This window comes from Aquarana catesbeiana, linkage group LG10 (genome assembly GCF_042186555.1).
Source record: "Aquarana catesbeiana isolate 2022-GZ linkage group LG10, ASM4218655v1, whole genome shotgun sequence".
NCBI classification, from domain to species: domain Eukaryota; kingdom Metazoa; phylum Chordata; class Amphibia; order Anura; family Ranidae; genus Aquarana; species Aquarana catesbeiana.
In genome coordinates, this window is record NC_133333.1 from 43121539 (window position 1) to 43148053 (window position 26515).

General features: G+C 43.1%; 2 protein-coding genes across 9 annotated transcripts in view; one reads left to right on the forward strand and one right to left on the reverse strand.

The window, feature by feature from the left end:
• LOC141110638 (cell adhesion molecule CEACAM6-like) overlaps nt 1–26515 on the reverse strand; it is a 455239-nt gene that overhangs the window by 348108 nt on the left and 80616 nt on the right. The window lies entirely within an intron of this gene.
• The window catches only part of LOC141110636 (cell adhesion molecule CEACAM7-like), a 170715-nt gene that overhangs the window by 47187 nt on the left and 97013 nt on the right, over nt 1–26515 (forward strand). For 4 of the 8 annotated variants that reach the window (XM_073602098.1, XM_073602094.1, XM_073602097.1 and 1 more), the window contains one exon: nt 213–1114. The exons of the other annotated variants lie outside the window; for them this stretch is intronic. The gene's annotated coding sequence lies outside the window, so the exon portion shown is untranslated. Of the gene's footprint in view, nt 1–212; nt 1115–26515 lie in introns of those variants that run through there. 8 annotated transcript variants of the gene reach the window in all.

Genomic DNA, 26515 nt, shown 5'->3' on the forward strand with positions numbered 1-26515 from the left:
TAACTCTGATCCAAGGTTCTCAGAGCTGAGCACTTCTGGGTTCATACTGCCCAGGGTTCATCAGAAAATGGATACCTAACCATTTTTTTTGTTGATATAAAACAGGGGTTATAACCCTTCCCTGAACTATCATTATAAAGTATTACATAATTCAATATTGCATATACTGTACAATATTTTGTTAATATTTTCGTATCACTATTTGTCTTTAGGTTTCCCTCCAGCATTTCTTGGATGTGACGTACTCACATAATACATATGATCCCCGGTCACCATGAAGACATCCTTTCAACTGTGAAAATCTCTCTGCATCATCAGACTTTTCTCAGCCTGCAAAATATCTACATGTTCAATGCAGACCAGACCTGGCCATACACTATTCGCTGTACTGAAAATGTATAGTAATGATGTAGTGTAGCATTCAATAAATGAGGCTGTAAGCAGGGCCGAATTTACATCTCAGGATTATTTTTCCCTTTATACCTATCCTTGTTCACAAGGCCAGGGCATTGTATTCAGGCATGTGAGCATTTTTTGCACATACTCGAAGGATGTCCTTCCTCTTGGCAGGGGAAGAGTGTAGCCACCCTGCCTTAAGCAGAAGAATCTATTCTGTAAATGCAAAGCTGTAGTCAAACTGATTTGAAGTAATAGTTCAGCTTCCTTGTATCTCTTCTGGGCCTCCAGTGCTTTACAGTCAAGGGCTGCTTTCACAGAATCTGGGTTTGCTTGAAGGTCCTCTATATGTGAAGAATGCAAGTATCCTTTTCTGGTGTCTGCCTCATCCATGGGAGGCCTGTGCTCTAATTCTCTCTCCATGGAGTGTTGAGTCAATGAACTTTATTTCTTGCATCTAAAAGTGACTAGCGTCTAGCTCCCATCTGTACACATTGCTCCACTATTGCCAAGGATTGGACCCTGAGATGAAATGCTACCCACCCTTCCTCTGGGTTACCTTACATGCTTTGGGGTCAGGGGGTGCTACATTCTGAAAATATACCCCGGAACATTCCGAAGCCTCCTCTTTCCCATGCATTGCACACAGTTATATTTCCTATTTTTATGTCTTGATTTCTTTTAATAAAGTTTAAACCAAAACTAAAGCATATAAAAACATTCTGTATGTTTCATTATAAGCTGTGATGGCTTGGGTTTGGTTTGCAGGAGGATGGTCTATGATAAATTCTGGCACGAAATGCCAGTCAAGAAAAAAAAATAGGGTTTGTTTTTCTAAGTGAAGTTAACTTTTTATCTCAGTTTCTCCAATGATAAGGGTCTTATTTTCCATTCACTGGTAATAACAATATTGATATTATTATATTATATTATTATTATTACAATATTATCTCCCTTCAAGCAATGATATGGGGTCTCCTTTTTCTCTCACTGACACCAATGATGGCACTTATTTCCCTCCCACTGTCACCACGGGGCTTATTTAATCTCACTGACGCCAACAATGGGGTTTATTATATTTCAGTTTCATCAGTGATATGGGGTTTCTTTATCTCCCAGTCATCACTGATTTTGAGCTTCTTTGCCTCCTACTTTCACCAAGTATCATTTTCCTCACCAATAATATGGAGCCTTTTTTACCTCCCACTGACACAAACAGAATTCATTTTTCTTACTGATACCAATGATGGTGCCTATTCTCCTCCTACTAAAGCCAACAATGAAGTATTTTTTATTCCACTCCACACCAATGATATGAGGCTTATTTTCATCAGAGTTACGCCAACCATTTGGGGCTTTTCCCTTGTTTTACTAAAACTGATGACATGAAGCGTATTTTCCTCTAACACCAATGATGGGGCTTATTTTATCTTACTAGGAAAATGTTTGCCAGCACACCATGGATCAACAAGGAAGCGTCCAAGCGAATTGTTTAATGCATGATCACATCCAAAGGGTAGTGGAATGTTTCTGAGTCACGTAGAACCCCTTCATTAGGCATGCCTGTCCTTTCATTAAACAATTCACTTGGATGCTTCCTTGTTGATCCATGGTGTGCTGGCAAACATTTTCTTTGTGACTTCTGAACCAGTTCCCAGCTGGTTGTTGCTACAGCACCCAATCCCTTGAGAGCTTTTCCAGGAACGTGTGCGATGGGAATATGGAGTACTATTTTATCTTACTTATACTAAGGATTGTGCTTGTTATATCCTGCTTACACCAACAATATGGGAATTTTTTTTTTGCCATGAATACCAGTAATGAGGCTTATTTTAACTTGCTGACAGCATTTATATGGGGCTAACCAGTCTAGAGAATACTCAGTTTACCCACTGCAATTTGAACAGTAACTGTAATGCTGCGTACACACGAGCGGACTTTACGGCAGACTTTGCCCGGCGGACGGGATTTGGTCGGACAATTCGATCGTGTGTGGGCTCCAGCGGACTTTGTTTTCTCAAAAGTTGGATGGACTTAGATTTGAAACATGTTTTAAATTAATCCGTCGAAATCGAGTCCGGTCGAAAAGTCCGCCGTCTGTATGCTAGTTCAACGGACATAAAGCCACGCTAGGGAAGCTATTGGCTACTGGCTATGAACTTCCTTGTTTTAGTCCGGTCGTACGTCATCACGTATGAATTTGACGGACTTTGGTGGATTGTGTGTAGGCAAGTCCGTTCATTCAGAAAGTCTGTCGTAAAGTACGTCGAAAAGTCCGCCGGGCAAAGTCTGCCGTAAAGTCCGCTCGTGTGTACGCGGCATTAGGGATACCACATGTAGGTGTCCAGTGACAACAGGGATAACCAGTTCAGGAGGCTACACTTAACCACTTTAATGCAGCGCGGCACTCTCATTCTGGGAGGGCATCCATGAACGTCCTCCTATAATACGCCGCCCACACCCCTGGGGCGCACATCAGGTTTGCTGTGTCCTTTGGACACAGTGGATCACAGATTCAGGTAAAGGGCCAAACACAGCGACCCTTTACCATGTGATTAGCTGTGTCCAATCGCATGTAAACAGATGCTGGTTGTTGGCAGTTTTTTCCTCACCCAGTAGGGAAGATTTACTAAAACTGGTGCAGCTTTGCATAGAAGCCAATCTGCTTCTAAATTCAGCTTTGACAATAAAACCTGGAAGCTGATTGGTTACTATGCAGAGCTGCACCAGATTCTGTCTCCCCCACTGTGTCTGTGTGAGGAAAGGATTGCCAATAAGCAACAAGCCTGTCAGTAGATTGTTTACACTGATTATCATTGCCCATCAGTGAAAAATTACTTGTTTGCTACATTTTATAACTGAAACTAAGAAAAGGGTTTTTTTTTTCTAAATCGTTGATCTTTTTTTAGTTTAGCAAAAATAAAAAATAAACCCAGTGGTGATTAAATACCACCAAAAGAAAGCTCTATATGTCTCAAAAAATAAGAATTTGATATGGTACAGTGTTACATGACCGTGCAATTGTGCAACAGCACTAAAAGCTGAAAATTGGCCTGGGCAGGAAGGGGGTGAAAGTGAACTGTATTGAAGTGGTTAAGGAAGCTGGGATCAGACCAAGTATGGTTTAAGTAATGTTTGTTTATGCAAACACCCAACCAACAGACTATACCAAAGCAAAAGTGAAAGATAAATGCGACAGTGAAGCAAGTAACCAAACAATCCACCAACTATGATGCAATGGGGTTGATTTACTAAAGGCAAATCCACTGTGCACTACAAGTGCACTTGGAAGTGCAGTCGCTGAAGATCTCAAGGGAAGCTCTGCTGATTTCTATCATCCAATCATGTGCAAGCAAAAATGCTGTTTTTTTTATCATGTCCCCCTCAAATCTACAGCGACTGCAATTCAAAGTGCACAGTGGATTTTCCTTTAGTAAATAACATATGTGCAACTGGAGGAAAGTACACAAGCAGGGTGCCACCAGGAACACAGGAAGCAGAGATGAGGTAACTGGGTACAGGTTCAAACAGGCAAAACACTGAGGAACTAATGAAAGTTAAAGTGGTGTTCCGGCCGAAATTATACTTTTTAAATAAAGATACCCCTATAATACACAAGCTTAATGTATTCTAGTAAAGTTAGTCTGTAAACTAAGGTCTGCTTTGTTAGTTTATAGCAGTAGTTTGTTATTTTATAAACTTACAGCAGGCTGTGGCCATCTTAAGTGTGGGCATCTGAAGCCAGACTGTATTTCTTCCTGGATCTCATCCTTGCAGATCTCGCACATGCTCAGTGCAGCACAAGCAGTGTAATAGGTTTCAGGTCAGATTTCCATAGCAACGGCAGTGTCAGAGGAAGTTGCCGCCCCTTCCCAGAAGGCATTGCAAACAGGAAATGATGTGATGGGCCACAGCCAGGGAGGAGGAAGTGAAAAATGAATACAGCAGATATACAGTAGGTGCTGAGAAAAAAAAATAAAAAAATATCCAATTTGTTTACAGTGCACAGTTTAGTGATGGATGCTGAAGAGTTGTAAAAGTGGGTGGAACTCCACTTTAAGGGAGGGATTACTGTATATTAATTCCCAGCATCAGATGGAGCCTAATTACTGGAAGCTGCTGGTGGCCATAGGTGACCTCTATGGAACATGTGTCCATTTACAACCGACTACATCCAATCTAATCTGATCCGCTAAAAACAAATGGATGGGGATCCCGTTCCTCTGGCCGGATTGGATGGCAGTCGAGTGTAAACAGACAGGCGGTCCATTAACATCTGACTGCCCATAGAGGAGAGCGTCCATGTTCACCCTTCATAAGCGGCAGACACACTGACCTGAATGACAATTGCGCGGTCATGCAACACTGTACCCATATGAAATTTTTATAGTTTATTTTCATACAAATAGAGATTTCTTTTGGTGGTATTTAATAACCACTGGGGTTTTTATTTTTTGCTAAACAAACGAAAAAGGACCTAAAATTTTGATGTGCGGTGCACTGTTCCCTGAATCAGTGCCCTGAATATCAGTGTAGATGTACCCTTTCACACAGGCCAGTTATCGGCTCTCCTCATGCTGTCATACTGATAACCGGCGAGTGTACATTGTGATCAGCTGTGATTGAACACAGCTGGTTAATTGGTAAAGGGCTGATGTGATTGGCCCTGTACCCCCAATCTGTGATCAGCTGTGTCTGAAGGACACAATGATCACAGAGCACGCCAGGGGTGTGGTTCTGGGAAGACGTCAATAGATGACCATGCTTTAGCTATCATTCAGCTATAGTGTGGTCAAGAAGTAGTTAAACCTTTTTACCTTTTGGGAAAAAATAATAAATGCATATATTTGTGCAGGAAAAAAGATGTGTATTTATTATTTTTTCCCTCAGGAGCCTGGAAAGCATTGCACCCGTGATCAGGGGTGCAATGCCAGACTCCTTCAGACAAACACTGCAGCTTATACTTCTATAAGGGCTGATTATTTACAAGCTGCAGAGCTTGTCAATGAATTATGAGGCCGCTCATCAGTGACCTCGCAGTCCATTCAGAACTTAAAGCGGCAATGGCTGATGGTAATTGTATTTTGTGCATTCACAGAAAACTGTGAATAAATGATGTGGTTGTGTGGGCGGAGCCCTGCATGGCCGCTTTATTTCAAATAGTGAGAGCGGGTGCTATCACTGGGACAGGGAGAGGCTGTAGCTACTGGACCATGTTACATGTTGCACCCTAAATATGGGTGTAACGTGTTTCAAAAGATGAATTTATCCTTTAAAGTTAAGAACTGTCCTACCTACTTGATGCTGGAAGATGTCCATTGAGTCTCACATAAGCAGCATATGAGGTCCTGCTGCGTTACCATCCCCCCCCAGAACAAACCAACCAATCTGTGATAAGTATGTTGTTTATTACTGCAGTAAAAGCTGTTTAAGTTAACTCTATAACCCAACAAAATGTTTATCCAGATCTGGTTCGAGGTCTCAAAACTGTCTATGTGTTGGCCCATAGCAAAACAATTAACAGACCCCACCCGATGTCTTTCTATTCTTCATCTCAAGGTAATTTTTTTTTAATGCCAACGTACACTGTTGCACTGCAGTGCTTCTGGGACCCATAACAGTTGCCAAGTTTGCTGTGTTCACAGTGATTCCCTTGTGTAGCACTCTCTAGTGTGTGCTAGAAGTGGTGTTAGAGTTTAGAGTAGCTTTTAGGGCTAAGCCTGAGCTATGGAATCTGGGTCAGGGTTCAGCGAGTCAGGGCTGGATGACTCATCCTGACTGCTCCTCTGGTGCCTAACCCTGTTTCTGGGACATTGGAGAATGTTCTAGAGCTAATGGGTGGAGGTTAGGAGGGGCTGCCTTGAATATTTATGAGGCCCCAGTAGCGGGCTGGCAGGGGACAGAGCTTACCTTGTAAATAGACATGGGCCATGCCAGCAGGTACAGTTGTGTGGAAGATGGAGATACAGTGCTGAGGAGGCTGTTGTGACACTTAGGGGTGCCCCCTAGTTTGGGGGGATGTGTCCTGCCTTGGGCCAGGGCTCAGGTACTGTAAGGTTCCTTCCATAACACACTGGAGGAAGCCCTTCCTGGAGGCAAGGGAGCAAGAGAGGACCGCGTGAGTAGATCAGCATTGCTGGGGACTAACAAGGGGGGAGACTGCCACATGTAGCCAGTCTCCCTAAAGACAGCGGTGTGTTTAAGTCTTCATTCTTCCCAGGGAGATCTCCTGAGAGTCAACAGGGTGGGACGGTGAAGCGTCAGTCTGGAGGACTGGTGTGGAGAAGTTAGCCTGGAGGGCTAGTGAAAGTGGCAGCTGCAGCCAGGTGGGTTAGCAGGGCCTGAAGTGGTGGTGCTGACACCAGTCAGAGGAGGAGAACAAGCTGTTCATTGTAGTTTTGCTACACAACAAGAGGCTACAAGTTCCTGCCTGTAAAGGGCAATTGCTAAATCTGATTGAGAGCCTGTTAGATTAACAGTGTGTGCAGTAGGAGAGTAAAGGAGGCTGTATATAGGAAGATGTCCCCGAAGTTGTTGCCAAAGTTTTCCTGAAGTCAAGTGGGCATCCCATAACCTCCCATCCCCATCCAAGTTATTAACCCTCGATAAATAACAAAAGCAAAATCACAGACTGTTCTCTGACACTTGGATAAGACATCCACCCAGGTAGCAAGGATAACTTGCCACACATTTGTGGCAGTTTTGAATTGTAAGTCTTGTGAACTTGCTGCACATATTTCCTGGCAAGTTGTGCACTTGAAGCACAAGTTCTAGTTGACACTTTTCCAATTTGTAGCAAATTTGTGTGGCAAGTCTCTATCAAGAGCAAATTTGCAGTGGTGAGTATACAGCAAGAGCCCTGCAAGTCTTAGCAATAGCAACGCAAGTGCTAGCAAGAGCCCCACAAAAAAAAAAAAAAGCTCTCATTTAAATAATTTTAGTTCAGATTTTTTGGCCTATATTTTACCATTTCCCTAAAAAATGTACCTCAGTTCACTGAATAGCGCATTAAGACAAACCTGATCTTTATAAAAACATTTATTAAAACCAATACATAACACTGGATTACAGTGGTGGCCCGTCCATAGGAATCAAAAATCGAAAAATTAATAAATAAAGGGCCCTTTAAAAAAAAAAAAAAAGTCCCTTTAGGTGCACTGTGTTCGGGTGCCGGACACAGTGCACTATGGGAAGCGTGACATCTATGCAATCACGTGAATGCAGACGAGACGCTTCATTTGCGGAGTTTTGACCTGCCTTGTGGTGCAATGCAGTGCGCCTGAATACTCCCTCCTGTACTGTTATTATGCTTGCCTTTGTTTTGATTGGCGGCGCTTTCCCTCGGAGCGTTGGCGTCACGTCCGGTTTCCCTGCTCAGAGTGGACTGAGACAGAGTGCGATTAGCATCAGCGTTATGAAGCTGGATCTAACACAGGCGGACTATCTAGTGTGAGCTGGAGCAGGCAGGGGGAGAGGAATACACAGCAGCTCTGGATCGGCTCGTAAATACATCTGATGTGGGAGGGAGTGCACAGACAGTATTTCATGTGATGGAACAGCAAGCTGCCAGGAAGGAAAAGTGAAAGTCCGAGTCAGTAAAGCTCTCTGCTCTGCTCTCTGTATTATGATCGCTCTGACTTGCAGACATCCCCTCCTTACATCTGTGTCTCCAGCGGAGCCCCTCCTTACATCTGTGTCCCCAGAGGAGCCCCTCCATTCATCTGTGTCCCCAGCGGAGGCTGTACTTACAACTGTGTCCCCAGCGGAGCCCCTCCTTACATCTGTGTCCCCAACGGAGCCCCTCCTCACATCCGTGTCCCCAGCGGAGCAGCAGGGTCCTCCTCACATCTGCAGCAGTGTCCCCCTCACATCTGTGTACCCAGTGGCAGCACAGCACTCCTTCAAGCCACGTCTGTGCTAGTTCCTGGTTTCTCCGTGTCTTCAATGCAGGGCCGATCCTACCCAGGGTGCGAAGGGTGCTTTGCACCCAGGCGCCTGCAGTGGTGGGGGCACCGAAGAGCCATAGTTCTCCCCTCCCTCCTTCTCTCCTTGTGAGTGTCCATCCAGAACTCCAGTGTGAGCGTAGGGCAGCCGTCCAGCCTGGCAGTGCTCAGGGGAGGGGCGCTCCTCTTCCTGACACGGGAATGAATTCCTCACACTGGGATCCCGCACTGTCTCTACCAACTCCAGTTGGAATGCCTCCCCCTCCCATCTCTATCTTGGGCTGCACGGAGAGAGAACTGAGGTGAGTCAGTGTGCTGTGTGTAGGAATGGCATCCCCAGCACACCTTTAGATGTGCTCTGGGCTGCCCCTGCTAGGAGATGTTTTTTGGCATGATAGATTACATAGGATACACAGGCCCTGTCCCTTCCTGCACCTAAGTAGTCCATCTACAGATGTGATGTATAATGAGATGTACTAAGAGCCCTTTCACACTGACAGTGCAGGGGCATCGGCGGTAATGCGCTGCTACTTTTAGTGGCGCTTTACCGTCACTTTAGAGGTACATTTAATCCCCACTAAAGGGTTCAAAGGCGCAACCGCGGAGGCGCTTTGCAGGCACTGCCCATTGATTTCAGCGGTGTATACACCGCTCCTAAGGCGCCTCAAAGAAGCTACTTGCAGGAATTTTTTGGATGTCGTGCCAGTGCTCTGCTCCAGTGTGACAGCATTCGGGCTCTCACACTGGGATTGCAGATAAGGCTTTTTCTAGGCGCTATTTTTAACACTAAAGCACCTGAAAAACGCCTCCAGTGTGAAAGGGGTCTAATGGACCATCTCCTGTACTATGTCCGCAGTAAGGATGATCTCCGGCGTGTTCGCAAGCTGCACGTGCCGAGCCCACTAGGAACTCGGCACTGCACAGCGCTAATCACAAGCAGTGAGACATTTCCCATTGTGCGGCTGCAGAGATCGGGAAATGTCTCACTGCTTGTGATTAGCGCAGCGCATTGCCGACTTCCTGGCGGGCTCGGCACGTGCAGCTTGCAAACACGCCAGAGATCATCCTTAGTCTGCAGTCTCGGATCATCTCCTGTAGTATGTCTGCAGTCTCTGACTATCTCCTGTACTATGTCTGCAGTCTCTGATCATCTCCTGCATTATGTCTGCAGTCTCTAACTGTCTCCTATATCATGTCTGCAGTCTCTGACCATCTCCTGTACTATTTCTGCAGTCTCTAACCGTCTCCTATATTATGTCTGCAGTCTCGGACCATCTCCTATATCATGTCTGCAGTCTCTGACTATCTCCTGTACTATGTCTGCAGTCTCTGATCATCTCCTGCATTATGTCTGCAGTCTGTAACTGTCTCCTATATCATGTCTACAGTCTCTGAGCATCTCCTGTACTATGTCTGCAGTCTCTGATCATCTCCTGTATTATGTCTGCAGTCTCTGACCATCTCCTGTACTATGTCTGCAGTCTCTGATCATCTCCTGTATTTTGTCTGCAGTCTCTAACCTTCTCCTATATCATGTCTGCAGTCTCTGACCATCTCCTGTACTATGTCTGTAGTCTCGGACCATCTCCTGTATTATGTCTGCAGTCTCTGACCATCTCCTGTGCCATGTCTGCAGTCTCTAACCATCTCCTATATAATGTCTGCAGTCTCTGACCATCTCCTGTACTATGTCTGCAGTCTCTGACCATCTCCAGTACTATGTCTGCAGTCTCTGACCATCTCCTGTACTATGTCTGCAGTCTCTGACCATCTCCTGTACTATGTCTGCAGTCTCTGACCATCTCCTGTACTATGTCTGCAGTCTCTGACCATCTCCTGTACTATGTCTGTAGTCTCTGATCATCTCCTGTACTATGTCTGCAGTTTCTGACCATCTCCTGTACCATGCCTGCAGTCTCTGACCATCTCCTGTATTATGTCTGCAGTCTCTGATCATCTCCTGTACTATGTCTGCAGTCTCTGACCATCTCCTGTACCATGTCTGCAGTCTCTGACCATCTCCTGGCTTATGTCTGCAGTCTCTGACCATCTCTTGTACTATGTCTGCAGTCTCTGACCATCTCCTGTACTATGTCTGCAGTCTCTGCCCATCTCCTGTACCATGTCTGCAGTCTCTGACCATCTCCTGTATTATGTCTGCAGTCTCTGATCATCTCCTGTACTATGTCTGCAGTCTCTGAGCATCTCCTGTACCATGTCTGCAGTCTCTGACCATCTCCTGTACCATGTCTGCAGTCTCTGACCATCTCCTGTACCATGTCTGCAGTCTCTGACCATCTCCTGTACTATGTCTGCGGTCTCTGACCATCTCCTGTACTATGTCTGCAGTTCTCTTCCTGTATTTTGATTATTGTACCTGTGAGGATCCCAGGGTAATGAAGACTTTGTGGTGAAGCATCTCTGTGGTTGAGTCGTTGCCATAGAAATATTTGTAAAGGGGAGGAGTTACTAAAATGACCACGCCCCAGAACCAGAAATATTTCTGCACCCAGGCGCCTGTGACCCTAGGATCGGCCCTGCTTTAGTGGAGAGGAGAGGGGCCTCCCCTCTCCACTGAACACAAGGGGATTAGTCCTCACGGCAGCCATCTTTTTGTAGCCCGCAGAAAGTGACTTTGCCTGGGCGCCTCCTATGGATGGGCCACCACTGCTGGGCATAAAAAGCTGACTTGCTATATGCTTGCTGACAGAGGTGTAACTGACACCCTTCCTGTTTACAATGAGGTGTCAGTTTTATCCTCAGGATTCAAACTGAAACTTCACTTGCAACTTACTAAGAAAAAAATAAATAATCAAAAGTATTTGTTACCACTTACCTGGCTGGATGTCCTGGTCACTCACTGGATGAGAATATCGTTAACGCCAGCTGCCAGGTGTATTATACAAAATCACAATGATGAGGATGATGATCATCATCATCCTCATCATTGTATAATACCCCTGTCATTGCTATCATCATCATTGTATAATACACCCATCATTTGTTGATGGGTGTATTATACAATGATGAGGATGATGATGGGTGTATTATACAATCATGAGGATGATAATGGGTGTATTATACAATGATGAGGATGACAATGACGGGTGTATTATACAATGATGAGGATAGCAGTGACTGGTGTATTATACAATGAAGAGGATGATGATGACGGGTGTATTGTACAATGATGAGGATGATCATGACGGGTCTATTATAGAATGATGAGGATAGCGATGACAGGTGTATTATAGAATGATGAGGATGACAGGTGTATTGTACAATGATGATGATGATGACGGGTGTATTATAAAAGGATGACGATGACAATGACGGATGTATTATACAGTTATGAGGATGATTATGGTGGGTGTATTAATGCTATATACCCTGATCTGTGAGGATGATCTGTGAGGCTGAACTATTTACCCTGATCTGTGAGGCTGCGCTATATACCCTGATCTGTGAGGCTGAGCTGTATACTCTGTCCTGTGATTCTGGGACTGTATACTCTGTCCTGAGCTGTATACTCCTAACACTATAGGTGGAAGCAAGTGGAATACAGGGGACAGAGTGGGTGGATTCTATAAGGGGTGGGGCTTATGAGAAGAAGTGGGAATGGTCAAAAAAGAAGGACAGGGTCTGGCGCCCCCCCCCCCCCCCCCCATCCTAAAACTTCACCAACAGCCACAGCTACATCTTAGTTATTTTTTTTATTAGGGTGAACATTTAACAAAACATAAAAAAGAACCTTTATAATATGAAAAAGAACATTCTCAAAAACAATTAAAATGATACAATAAAAAAACCCAAAAAAAACACACAAAACAAAAATTGCAGTAATATGCAATTATATGCTATACTATGTGAAACAGTGATAAAGTGCACTAATTCAAGAAGCTAAACAGCAAAAAGACAAATATACCTAAATGACTATCCCTTATTTAAAAAAAAAATACAATAATATGTGATAATATGTGATAAAAGTGCTTGAATCAAAAGCTTGAATCAAAAGCAGGTATTCATCTGATTTTACATAAAAAACAATAAAATAAGTCCCAAATAATAAAGTGCATGCGCATCAAAAAGTGATGAGATGTGAAGATCACATGCTCAAAAAACAAATCTTTAAAGTTGTGAACACAATTGTTCCCACCATCCAGTTATCCACCAGGAGTGTGCCGTAGCAGCTCACCTTAAACAAAGACCACAACAGGTCTAGTGACGCTTTGGTATACAAATCCTTAATGGCAGTTTACGTTGCCACTAGACCTATTGTTGTCTTGGTTTAAGGTGAGCTGCTAGCATATAAGTAAAGAAAAATAAAACATTCAAAATTGTGCTCCACCAATGGGATATTAGGGTTAGTCACTCCTTGATTTCTACCTCCCTGGACTCCATATCATATCTTATGGAAACCACTCATCCACAGAAAACAGGTATCCCTTGTATTCCATAGCCCACGTCAGTTTCACCATTACTGGCTTACCAGTAAGGCCATTAAGGAATGGTTTTAGGTTTAGTGGCAAACTCATTCTGCCACTAAAGCCACCGCTGATCTACAGACCAGTGAGAGGAAGAAACAATTTCCCCACAGAATGCTCTGAGAACACACTGCCCAAGAGAGCAGGAAAGGTACTCTTGATGAAAGCAAAAATTGGCCTTTATGGAAAAATTTAAAGTATATGCACCTCAAACAGGTGCGAAAAATTGGGCTTTGGGGTTTGGGTGTTGGTGGTGCCTTCACACCATAAGCCTATAGAGGTACTTTTGATAAAAGCAAGAATTGGACTTACTGTAAAAAAGTTAAAGTATATGCACCTGTCACACAGGTTCGGAAAAATTGGTCCTTGGGTGCTAATTGTGCCCATGAAACATATACCAAAAAATTACTTCAAGATAAAATCAACACCCACAAAGATAGGCAGCCTAGACAGTTTTGCAGAGATTCCAGATCTCTAAAACATTTAACCAGCAACATTGACATCAGGGGCTTGATAGCTGCTGCTAATCTAGAACTGATTCATTTTGACAAATGTCAGCCGGTTAATGTAGTCTGTGGACAGACATGCTCTTTTATCTGTCACCAAACCTCCATCAGCGCTGAATGCCTGTTCAGAAAGCACCCTGGGTACAGGGCAGCCCAGCAGCTCAAATACATACTGGGCAAGTTCTAGCCAGTGGTTTATTCTCATGACCCAGTAACTCAGTGGATCATCTACTGGAAAGCTCTCCATGTCTGTTTTAACCCCTAGATAATCTTCCACCATTTGATGCAGACACTGCCGATGGGATGTGTTAGCTTACAGCCCTGGGCACCAAGGACTAATAAAGTATTTAAATGCATCACTTAGGTGGCCCCATTCTGCACTGCTCCTCCTTTGACCAACAGAAGCCTCAAAACTACCTTTTTCATGAGACTGTAACCCACCAGAGTCTGAAAAGGTGTTACATAAACTCCTCTTAAAGGTGTTCTCAAGATATTTCACCATGTGCTCCCTCTGCGAGGGCAGGATGAGTTCCGAGACTTTCCCCTTGTAACGGTGGTCAAGGAAGGTTGCCAACCAATAATAATCCTTTCCCTTAATGCCACAAATTCTCTTGTCCTTTTGCAGGCTTTGAAGAATAAGGGAGCCCATGCACCGCAAGTTTGCAGAGGCATGACAAGCAAAGTCCTCGGGGTCACTGAGGATTACACTATCTGGAACTGCCTCCTCCCAACCACGTACTACTCCTAAGGTTTCTGGGGACTGAAAACCACCTATTAAGGTTTGGCGCATGTCTTCCTCTGTTTCAATGCCTCCAAAACTGCCAGAATCCACCTCCTCTCTCTCCTCTTGTGAGTTCTGTGGCATCGCAAGAATGGTGTCTGCATAAAATGGGCCTTGAGAAGATAGGAAGTCCTGCCTCTTCCTTCCGCTGCTCTGTCTCAAGTGCCCTGTCCATAATGCCACGCAGAGTATGCTCCAGCAGGAACACAAGAGGGATAGTGTCACCGATACATGCATTGTCATGGCTCACCATCCTTGTCACCTCCTCAAATGGTGACAGTGCATGCATTCTTTATCAGCAGCCATTGGCATGGGGAAAAAAAGCCAAGCTTCCTTGAGCCTGTCCTTGTGCCATACTCACACAGGTACTCGTTGATGGCCCTCTGCTGCATGGGCAGCTGCTGCAGAATTGCCAGAGTGGAGTTCCACCTGGTGGGCATGTCACAAATCAGCCGATTTATGGGCAGGTGGACGCTGAATTTCAGCCAACCAAGCACTGGCTGTGTATGACCGCCTGAAATGGCTACAGACTCTTCTGGCCTGCCTTAGAAGATCTTGCTGCACCACCAAATTGAGGACATGTGCCAGGCATGGCACACATGTCAACTTTGCCTGTCGAAGGGCGGACAGAAGGTTAGGGCCATTATCACATACCACCATTCCTGGCTCAAGCTTCCATGGCGTGAACCACCTCTGGGGTGCCCCTGCAGAGCTTAAAGAATTTTTGCTCTGGTGTGGCTCCTGTTATCTACACAGATCAGCTGAAGCACTGAATGTCATCTTTTAGCCTGACTCATTTAGCAACCCCTTGAACGCTTAGGGTGTACTGGTGGTTCATAGGACAATTCAGCAGGGAAGGAGGAAGAGGGGGTGGAGCTGCCAGATCACACATCATCAACACCAGCTGTATGGAGATGTGGTGGCACAACAAGCTGCAGCACTGAGCCCTGTCCTGCATCCTTCCTGCTCTGGTGTGGCTCCTGTCATCTACACAGATCAGCTGAAGCACTGAATGTCATCTTTTAGCCTGACTCATTTAGCAACCCCTTGAATGCTTAGGGTGTACTGGTGGTTCATAGGACAATTCAGCAGGGAAGGAGGAAGAGGGGGTGGAGCTGCCAGATCACACATCATCAACACCAGCTGTATGGAGATGTGGTGACACAACAAGCTGCAGCACTGAGCCCTGTCCTGCATCCTTCCTAGTTGCAAGCAGAGTTATCCAGTGTGCTGTGAACAAAATATATCGTCCCTGACCATGCTTGCTGGACCACGTCTCAGCAGTAAGGTGGACCTTGCTGCTGACTGCCTTGCCCAACAATGCCATAAAATTACTTTCCACATGATGGTAGAGAGCTGGAATGGCCTTATGTGCAAAGAAATTGGGACTGAGAACCTACCATTGTGGTACAGCACATTCTTAAAATTCATGGAAGGGGGCAGAATCCACCAGATGGAAAGGCAGGAGTTGCAAAGCCAGCAATTTGGAGAAGCTGGAATTTAGACGCTTGGCATGTGGGTGGCGAGGAGTGTATTTTTTTCTTTGGCTGTAGTAGCTGGGGCAGATAAATTTGCCTGCTATACTTTACAGCTGGTGGTGTGCTGCTGATGTGTTGCAAGGACCTGTAACACCCTTTGCTATACCATCATCAATCAAGGTGTGGAGTGAAGAGGAGAAGAAGTGTGTCTCTTCTGTGTGGCTTTCAGGTGCTGATGCCAACAGGCTGAGTGGTGGGAGGTTAAATGCCTTTGCAAGCATGTGGTACCAAGATGGCTGGTGTTTTTGCCATGCTTGAGCCTGGCAGAGATTGCAAATTGCAACAGTGCAATCAGCTGCACATGTGCTAAGAAAGGCCCACACAGCTGAGCTGTGAGAAGTGGGCCAGGAGATAACAGCTCCACAATCTGATGGAATAGGGTGGTTGCTCTCTACTGTTCCATGATGGCTGCCTCTGGAGGACATCCTGCCTCGTTAGGGATGTGCCTCCCCCTCACTTTCTTCCTCTGCTCTATCCGGCAGCCAAGTCACATCAATGACCTCATCATCATCATTCCCTTCACCCTCATCATCACTAGAGCCAACTTGGCAATACGCTGCAGCTGGGGAGAACATTACTGTCAATTTGTTGTTTATCAGTGTTCTCCCCTCTCTGTAGGCTCATGTTACTCCCTTCCTCAACCTCAGAATCAATATCTGAATCAAGTAATACCTGTGCATCATCAAGAAGCAAGTTGCTGAGGCTGTGTTCAAATAATTCAGCTGACTCCTCCATGCATGATGCTGGGGCTATGGCAGGAGTAGCTGTGGACAAGGAGGCAAAATAAGCCACTCTGGCAGCTGTGGTGGACTGCACAGTAGTCTCAGCTTGGGTGATAGAGGATGAGGAGGATGTGGTTGGTTTAGTAAGCCAGTCCACCACCCCCTCTGCATGCTGTGGCTGGATAGCACAGGCAACATCACTAAACAAAGAAAAACGTGCCATTCCTGAGCACAGGCAAAGTCCACAGATGCACTAAATGTTATGTAATGCTGTGTTAAACACTGCACTACATTGGCACTACACTGGCACTACACTGACACTACACTATACTCACACTACACTGACACTCTACACTCAGAGTTGCAATAATGCACTAATTCACTAGTAGCAAACAGAGCCCTGCTCTATCTATCTTCACTCCAACAGCACACGGCAAAATGTTCCTGTGGGAAGGAGCCTTTTATAGTGTGACGTGGGACTATGAGCACTGAGTCAAGACTGGGCAAAGTCATCATAACTGATGACTGATGACTGTGCTTCATCCAATTAGGGCCATAAAATGCACTGTGCAGTGCGCAGTGCATTGTGAGGAGCTCGGGGAGCAAATATCCTGCCGAGTGCCCTGCAAATTTGGGTGTTCGCTGAACGGGCGAACAGGCGATGTTCGGGCCGAACTTTTGTTTGGCTCGAACTGTTTGCCCAACTCTAACCTCCATCTGGCTGCTGTATGACAAGTATGTTAACCCCTTCACTTCCTCCTCCCTCTGTATATGAACTGTACTATACTCAATCTAGTGCAGCATTCTCAAGCTCCATGTTTAAACCTCCCAATACCAGCATGTTTCTTCATTTCCAAAAAATGTGATAAAAATGAGATTGCCTTGCTCTCCAAAAAAGGGTCATTTTGGGGGTGTTCGTACTATTCTGTATTTCTATTTTAACAGAAAGTAAGGGAAATGTGTTCTTTTGTCAAAAGTGTTGTCCTCTTCTCTTTTTATAGTAAAAATATAAAAATAAAAAACAATAAAAGTATTAAATACCACCAAAAGGAAGCTCTATCTGGAAAAAAATGGGTACAGTATAGCATGGTAGAGTAATTGTCAGTGAAACTATCACAGCGTTGAAAACTGAAAAATGGCCTGGTAATGAAGGGATATTACAGGCTGGTACTCAAGTGGTTAAGGTTCTAGTAGTATTTTATTCTTGGTATACCAATGCAAGATACATGAGAAGGTTCATGAGTTGGCTTCATATCCTTTGGGTCACTCACCACTTCTCTTGTCAGAGGCAGCTGTAGTTGCTTCCTCGTGGCCATTCTATCTTCCAGCAGCCAGCATCTTAAAGTTGAACAATGAGTAAAAGCAAAAGCTACCTTTGCAGTGGGCCTCCTACTGTTAATTTTACCCTCACTGCATCTGAAAGGAACACCAGGGAAAATTCCTTATTGTTCCGGTCCCTTGCTTGAAAAGCCTAAGGCATGAGATAAACAGCTCACAGTACCACAGTACTATCCTCTTAGACCTAAAGCCGGCCATAGATGGTTCAAATCTCTTCGGTTTAGCAGGAACCAGCCAAGATTCGAACCATGTATGGAGAGGCTTAATGTCAATCAATCAACTTGGGAACAACCTGTTGGATTTTACATGTGATTTTTGCTACCGATTTTGGCTAGCCGTCCAGGTGGCACAGAACACCGATCACCTGACTCCACCCAAATAAATAGGCTCTCCCAGCAGTTCAAGGGACTAAAGAAACCCCTGACAATTGGCTGAGACGCCCCATTCATTCATAGTCTGACCTTGCTATGCCCTTGTCGATCTAATGTCACCAGCAACAATGCCACCCAGTGACAGAAAAGAAAAGGTGCAGCAACTCCAGAATTAGAGAGGGATCAGTGGATCTTCTAACAATTGACCAAAGCATTTACTATCTGGTAAACTAAATTTGTGAGCAACCCCGCCTAAACACCAAGGTGCTACATCCTCCCCCTGCCTAGGAAACTACATCTTGGAGTGTGCAAAAAAAATGTACTCTCAAGCCTGAGAGTGGATGTCCTGGCAAAACTGGGATAGGTGGGGAAACAGCGAAAGAAGATAACAACAATAAATATGGCATACCACATGAAATAAACAACAGTATACACAACAGTATACATATACATAGGCAAGTGGCAGTTCACACAAGGGCAGATAAATAGCAGACAATATATACAGTTTTACGTGTGGCGTAAAAAAAATAAGAGGAAATCCAAAACAGTAGTCTTATAACCTAACTATCTATCTACTATATACACTTAGGAAAAATAGAAAATGTTAGCATTGTTATACAAGCTGGAGTCACTGTCTCTCCTTAGCCAAGAAAGAGGCAATGGGTGCAAGAACAAAAGAAAGTGAAAAATAGACAGCAGAGAAATACATCCTATTCCAACAATAACACAGTGCAATATATACATGACTGAATGTTGATTAAATGTTAATTACTCTCAGCCGAGAGCAGCAAAACAAGTGTGCAATTACACACTATAGCATATCTTAATTTACATGTATAATAACAATGACTATATCTAAACAACTGAAACACAGATGAAAATGGGTGCCACCCCTTTTCCATAACAATCCTAGAACTTAATTTATTCTAGCAATTCCTATTAAATATTTTGCATACGGTAAACAAGAGCTCACTCATGTTGGCACTTTCTTGCCACCTGGTGGCCAATATAGCCAGAGAACAGTCCTTTTGTGTGTGTGTGTGTGTGTGTGTATATATATATATATATATATATATATATACAGTATCTCACAAAAGTGAGTACACCCCTCACACGTTGAAAATATTTTATTATATCTTTTCATGTGACAACACTGAAGAAATGACACTTTGCTACAATGTAAAGTAGTGAGTGTACAGCTTGTATAACAGTGTAAATTTGCTGTCCACTCAAAATAACTCAACACACAGCCATTAATGCCTGAACCGCTGGCAACAAAAGTGAGTACACCCCTAAGTGAAAATGTCAAAATTGGGCCAAATTAGCCATTTTCCCTCCGCGGTGTCATGTGACTCATTAGTGTTACAAGGTCTTTGGTGTGAATGGGGAGCAGGTGTGTTAAATTTGGTGTTATCGCTCTCACTCTCTCATACTGGTCACTGGAAGTTCAACATGGCACCTTATGGCAAAGAACTCTCTGAGGATCTGAAAAAAGAATTGTTGCTCTACATAAAGATGGCCTAGGCTATAAGAAGGTTGCCAAGACACTGAAACTGAGCTGCAGCACGGTGGCCAAGACCATACAGCAGTTTAACATGACAGGTTCCACTCAGAACAGGCCTCACTATGGTCGACCAAAGAAGTTGAGTGCACATGCTCAGCGTCATATCCAGAGGTTGTCTTTGAGAAATAGACATATGAGTGCTGCCAGCATTGCTGCAGAAGTTGAAGGGGTGGGGGGTCAGCCTTCCGGTGCTCAGAACCATACGCCGCACACTGCATCAAAATGGTTTGCATGGCTGTCGTCCCAGAAGGAAGCCTCTTCTAAAGTTGATGCACAAGAAAGCCTGCAAAACAGTTTGCTGAAGACAAACAGACCAAGGACATGGATTACTGGAACCGTGTCCTGTGGTCTGATGAGGCCAAGATAAACTTCTTTGGTTCAGATAGTGTCAAGCGTGTGTGGTGGCAACCAGGTGAGGAGTACAAAGACAAGTGTGTCTTGCCTACAGTCAAGCATGGTGGTGGGAGTGTCATGGTCTGGGACTACATGAGTGCTGCCAGTACTGGGGAGCTATAGTTCATTGAGGGAACCATGAATGCCAACATGTACTGTGACATACTGAAGCAGAGCATGATCCCTTCCTTCGGGGACTGGGCCGCAGGGCAGTATTCCAACATGATAACGACTCCAAACACACCTCCAAGACGACCACTGACTTGCTAAAGAAGCTGCGGGTAAAGGTGATGGACTGGTCAACCATGTCTCCAGACTTATACTCTATTGAGCACCTGTGGGGCATCCTCAAACTGAAGGTCTCTAACATCCACCAGCTCGATGATGACATCATGAAGGAGTGAAAGAGGACTCCAGTGGCAACCTGTGAAGCTCTGGTGAACTCCATGCCCAAGAGGGTTAAGGCAGTGCTGGAAAATAATGGTGACCACACACAAAATATTGACACTTTGGGCCCAATTTGGACATTTTCACTTAGGGGTGTACTCACTTTTGTTGCCAGAGGTTTAGACATTAATGGCTGTGTGTTGAGTTATTTTGAGGGGACAGCAAAGTTACACTGTTATACAAGCTGTACACTCACTACTTTACATTGTAGCAGTGTTGTCACATGAAAAGATATAATAATATATTTACAAAAATGTGAGGGGTGTGCTCACTTTTGTGAGATACTGTATATATATATATATATATATATATATATATATATATATATTTTTTTTTTTTTTTTATTTATTTATTTTTTTAGTCCATCATCAAGTTTAAGGTGAGAACTTGACCTTTTTGCCCCTGCTCCTACCTATCTGACTAACACCCGGGGTCCTTGGAGGCCCAAAGTCTATCAATAATTCACTCAGGGTGCAATCACATATCAACAACATTCCCAGCAGTTACCCTTCTTTTGCAGGGATAACCCTGGGGACAAAAGGCATGGCTGTAATCAAAAAACAATAAGCCATGCCTTGGTGCAAGGGACCCTACTTCCCGAGGGCGAGGTCCCTCAACAGACCCTTCTGCATTTGAAACTAAAGTCTGTCCATACAGCCTGGGACTGAGAATAGTTTCCTCATCAATGAAGAACAGGATACGCTGAAGTCTACGCTGAAGAATCAGCTTGTCACTTTTCAGAGGGAGGCACACTGGCGATTCCAGAACACAGGCCAGTATGACTCAAGTGGGCACTCCTTGCTACTGCCAGCAAACACAGTCTAGCAGCACAGCAAAACAGGAATTTCCCTATGGCAACTTTCTCTTGAAGTGGAGTAGCTTTTATTAGAGCATCCTGACTCCACAAAGCACACATTTGTAATCCACAGTGATTTCTGTAAATTGACACAGTTTAATAGTATTCACCAGTAATACTTGGGATCTGATAACTGTAGGGTTTCCCCTCTTGCATTAACAATGGTGATATAATGCCGAATGTCTTTCTTATTAGGCCTGCGGATAATTACACAATCTGGATTAATGTGACAGTCATAATCATGGGTGAATAACAAAAGGGGTTCTTGGTCCTTGCCACGGGCCATACATAACAGTAATGACAACTTAAATGAACATTTTATGCAAGGCTGAATCTGCAACTTTAACCGGCCACAAAGGTACTTTCCTTCTCTTAGGATGAGAGTGATAATCATAGCAGTTCAAGCATTTTGTGAACCGGTACATCTCAACAGACTTATGCAACAGTCATTACTCATTCCGCACATTTTCCACCCCCATTTGGCTTACCAGCTTCAGGTACCGTCGGGGCTGAACACGGAATCAACCTCTTCCCCGGGGTACGAGACGAACAGGCATACCTAGCCTGACGAGTGGTAATCGGGGGTTACAATCTAGTATTTATCTAGTGTTTTTACAGGCAATCGTAATGTGCCATTATTGTCCCCATTTTTAGTTTTGGATAGGATGTGTTTCCATGCTATCAGGGTGGCTTTAATACTTTGTAGGTTGGGGATGTTAATTTTTTTAAGTAGGAAGCTAGCCATAGAAAGTGCTTACGTATCATGTCCTAGTGTTACTTCTCTTTCAATCTTTGTCCGTAATTTATCCTCTGAAGAGGAAAACAATGCTTCCTTTGATCTAGTAGCGAGGCGTAATAATAGTTTTTAACTTCTGGTAATCCCATTCCTCCTACTAATTTGTTGGAAGTCAGTATAGAACATGCTACTCTGGGTTTTTCCCGTTCCAGATGAAGTTTTTAAGTTTCGTATTATTCTGCATGAAAAATTTGTTAGAAATTACAAGTAGGGAGGGAGCGGAAATAATATAGGATTTTGGGTAGCGTTTGCATTTAGAAAGCTGCTATTTTCCCTACCCATGTGAGTTGCATTTTCTGGATATTTTGAAGATATTTGTGAATTATTTCTAGAAGTGTGGGGAAAATATTTTCATATAATTTGGAGGGAGGGTAAGTAAGTTTAATTCCTAAATATGATAAAGATGTTCCATCCCAATTAAATCCATATTTTTCACGCAGATTCTTGATTTGGTCAGTGGTTAGATTCTCTGGTAGTACATGACATTTGTTTTGATTGATCTTGTAGTAGGATACGTTGCCATAGTATCTAGTATTTTTTGTGCAGCAGGTTATGATGTATCTGGGTTAGTTAATGATAATATAATATCGTCTGCAAATGGTCCGATTTTGTGTTCATATTGTCCTATTTTTATGCCTTTAATGTTTGGGTTTATGCGCATGGATTGCGCTAATGGTTCTATTGCCAGTGAAAAAATAAGGGGGGATAAAGGGAAAACTTGTCCAGTCCTATTAGTTAAACTGAATCTTCTTGAGATTGTGCCTGATGTAAATACTCTGGCTGAGGGTTGTGTATAGAGTGACATGATAGCTGAGTGTATAAATCCATTAAATCCAAATTTTGTTAGTGATTTAGAAATAAATTCCCAGTGCATTCTGTCGAATGCCTTCTCAGCATCAATAGCTATGAAAAGGGAAGGCGTTCTTTTGTTGTCTATCTGGTTAATCAATTTAGCATTCTTCTCGTACCATCTGGTGCCTGTCTTCCCTTAACAAATCCTACTTGGTTGGGTTTTATGAGATATGGGTTTTTTTCTAGAAGTCTATTGGCCAAGATTTTTGCATAAATTTTCAGATCAGTATTTAATAATTATATGGGTCGGTAATTTAGGGGGGGTGTGGGATCTTTCTTTGGTTTTGGTATTGTAATTATTATTGCCTCTAACATTTCCTTGGGAAATTGACTGGTATTTGCTACTTGGTTAAACAGTTTTTTTAGGTGTGGGGCTAAGATATCCGCACAAGCTTTATAGTATAATCCATCACTTCCTGGCGCTTTGTTTACGGGTAGGTGCTTGATAACTTTAAGAATTTCTGCCTGTGATATTGGTTCATTGAGTTGTTCAAGGGTTGTAGGGTCAATTCTTGGTAGGTTTACTGATTTTAAGAAGTCAGTTATACTTTCAGGTGTAGGTTGTAAGGTATTTTTGTCTTCCTGGAGATTGAATAATGATTTGTAGTATTCTGCAAATGAGTCTGCTATTTCCTGGGGATTATAGTGAGTATTTCCAGTTGTATGATGTGTTATCCTAGATATTTTATTATTGTTTTGTCGTTGGCGTAATTGATTTGCTAGTGATTTGCTAGCTTTATTACTCTGGGAATAGTGGTTTAGTTTTACTCTTTTTAGGTATCTGTCGTGGTCTGCTATTAAAGCGCATCTTAGTTCCATTCTGAGGTTGATTATTTTTTGCATTATATTTAAATCTTTGGGGTTTTTTGTATGTGTTTCTTCTAGGCTAGATATGTCATTTAGTAATTTGTTTATATTTTTTTGTTTTAATTTTGCATAAATTTTCAGTATTCAAGGAGTCATCTTTATGGAATTCAAAAAATTCTGTTAGGTTTCTTTTTATTACAGACAAATTCTTTTTTTGAGATAAAATAAAGGTATTGTTTCTCCATAAGGTATTGTTGGAACAATTTAGTCCTGTTTGGATTTCTAACGTGATTGGTGCATGGTTGGACCAAGTTATATTATGTATTTTGGCATCTACTACCTTTTGCATAAGGTATTTGTCTGTAATAAAATAGTCTATCTTGGAGAAGGATTCATGAACATGTGAAAAAACGTATAGTCCCTTTCAGTGATGTGTAGGCATCTCCATGAGTCATATAGGTCTTCATCGTGAAGCATCTTGCACAGTCCAAATCTGGTGGAGTTTTCCGTTTTGGAGGTGTCCATAATGGGATTTAGAAGTGCGTTAAAGTCTCCACAAAGTATAAGTTGGTCTTTTTGTAATTTCCTTGCTGTCATTATTGTTTTCTGCATAAATCTTTGTGGATGTTTATTAGGAGCATATATGTTTATGATTGTATAAGCTGTGTTGTCAATGTTTGCTGCCAGAATAATATATCTTCCTTGACTATCTGTTTTACGTTCCAGTAGCTGAAAGTTGACTGTGTCTTTATTTGCAATTACAACTCCCTTTTTCTTTTTTTTATTGTTGGATACAAAAATTTGTGGAAACTTGTGGTGTGAGAAATTGGGTGCTTTATCTTTTGCAAAATGTGATTCTTGTATGCAAACTACATTGCTTTTGAATTTTAATGCATCATTCCAGAGAGCTCTTCTTTCATATGAACTATTGAGTCATCTGGTATTAATTGACATTAGTTTAAGTGGCAGTTGATGCTTGTTAAATGTGACTTATTAGTAATTAATAAAACTATTACCTCAATTCTGCTCTTCTTGTTGTTACCTTTTACGTCCAGTATATGGTGGTGTTGCACCTTGAATCTTGTAAAGTGAAAACATAACATTTTGGTCAAAGTAAGGTAAGAAATTGGGAGTTGGGATGCAACTCCAGTGTACATTGTAATTGTACCCATTATCCTTAGATAGGGGGAGTAACAAAACTACCCAGACTTAGGGTTCCCATTAATTTGAGTCCCTGCGATTAGGATTTGCTAAAGCTGATAATCTTGCAATAATGCATATCAGTGTAAATTAATTTTTATATAATTCAAAAGGTTCCTTGGTGGGGGAGGATGAGGTTCTTCCTTGTTTAGTTTGCCATTGTTGAGGCAGTTTTCCAGGTAAGGATTTATCTGAGATATCATCTCCTCCGTTAGGTAGTAGGCCCCATGAATGTAAGATCTTCAGGCCCTCCTCCATGTTATGAATAGAGTGTGAAGTGCCTTCTCGTTCAGTAATTTAGTGGGGAATCCCCATCTATATATTATTTTGTGATTCCGGAGTATTTTAGTTATTGAATTCAAATTTTTGCGTGCTAAAATTGTAGCTTGTGATAGGTCTGAATATAGCACGATTCCTGCGTAGGGGTCAAGGAGAGGTGAGTGGTGACGTGCATATTGCATTAGCTGATCCTTCACTTGAAAAAATGTATTTTTGTGATTACATCTCTGGGTAATATTTCTGGAATATGTGAGGGCTTAGGCAGCCTGTGTGCCCGGTCAATTGACAGCTCCTTTTGTGGGACCGCAGGCATTAGTGCGGTTATCATTCCTCTTATGAATTTCTTTAGGTCCTGGGGTTCAACATTTTCAGGGATACCGCAAAATGTAATATTATTCCTTCTACTTCTATCCTCAAGGTCTGCCACTTTTAATCTTAGTTTTTTTAATTCATCTTCTACTTCAAAATGGGCTTCAACTAGGTCATTGTGTGCGTCAGTGAAGTCACACATTTTATTTTCTATATAGTCTACTCTGTCACCAATTGCATTAATGTTTCTTTTGGATTGTTGCATGAAGTTAATCATGTCTTGTTGCAGAGCACCCCTTAAAGACATTACTATTTCTGTAATGGTTAAATCTGATATAGGCTGGCCTGAGGTGGGGATGGCATTCAGTTTTTCATCATATGGATTGTTACACATTGTGATATCATAGTTATGAGAAGCCTCACTTACATTGCCTTCTGGATTGTTAAGTTTTCTTTTCTGTTTGAGTGGGCTGTTAATTTCAGCTTGCGATACCATGCTGTCTTTGAACTGCAGCTCCGTGTGTGCTTTCTCTCCCTCCTCAGCTCGTGCAGTGTGACTCCTTGTGCTGTGCTGAGATGAGTTGCAGGCGCCATCTTTTTTTTCCGGAGTCCCGGCTGGGCTCCGGAATTTACCTAATTTCCGGGTTCCCCCCTTTTGTTTTCATTCCCCATCAGGTCTGTCGGTTCTCTGCCACTCCCGGATCCTCTTTGTGATCTCAAGGCTGCTTTTAATGGCTTCTAGCTGCTCTAGGGAGTCCCGTTGTCTCAGAGTTCGTTAACTATGTGTCCATCCTCCTTCACTTCCGGTCACCCCCCCCTTCGGACATGCTTTTTTAAAGCTCTCTGAATGCCAGTCAAAGCCCCTGTCACTAAATATAATGGTTGGCTTACAGTCTTGTTTACACCTTGCGTTTGCATAGTTTTAAAAATTAT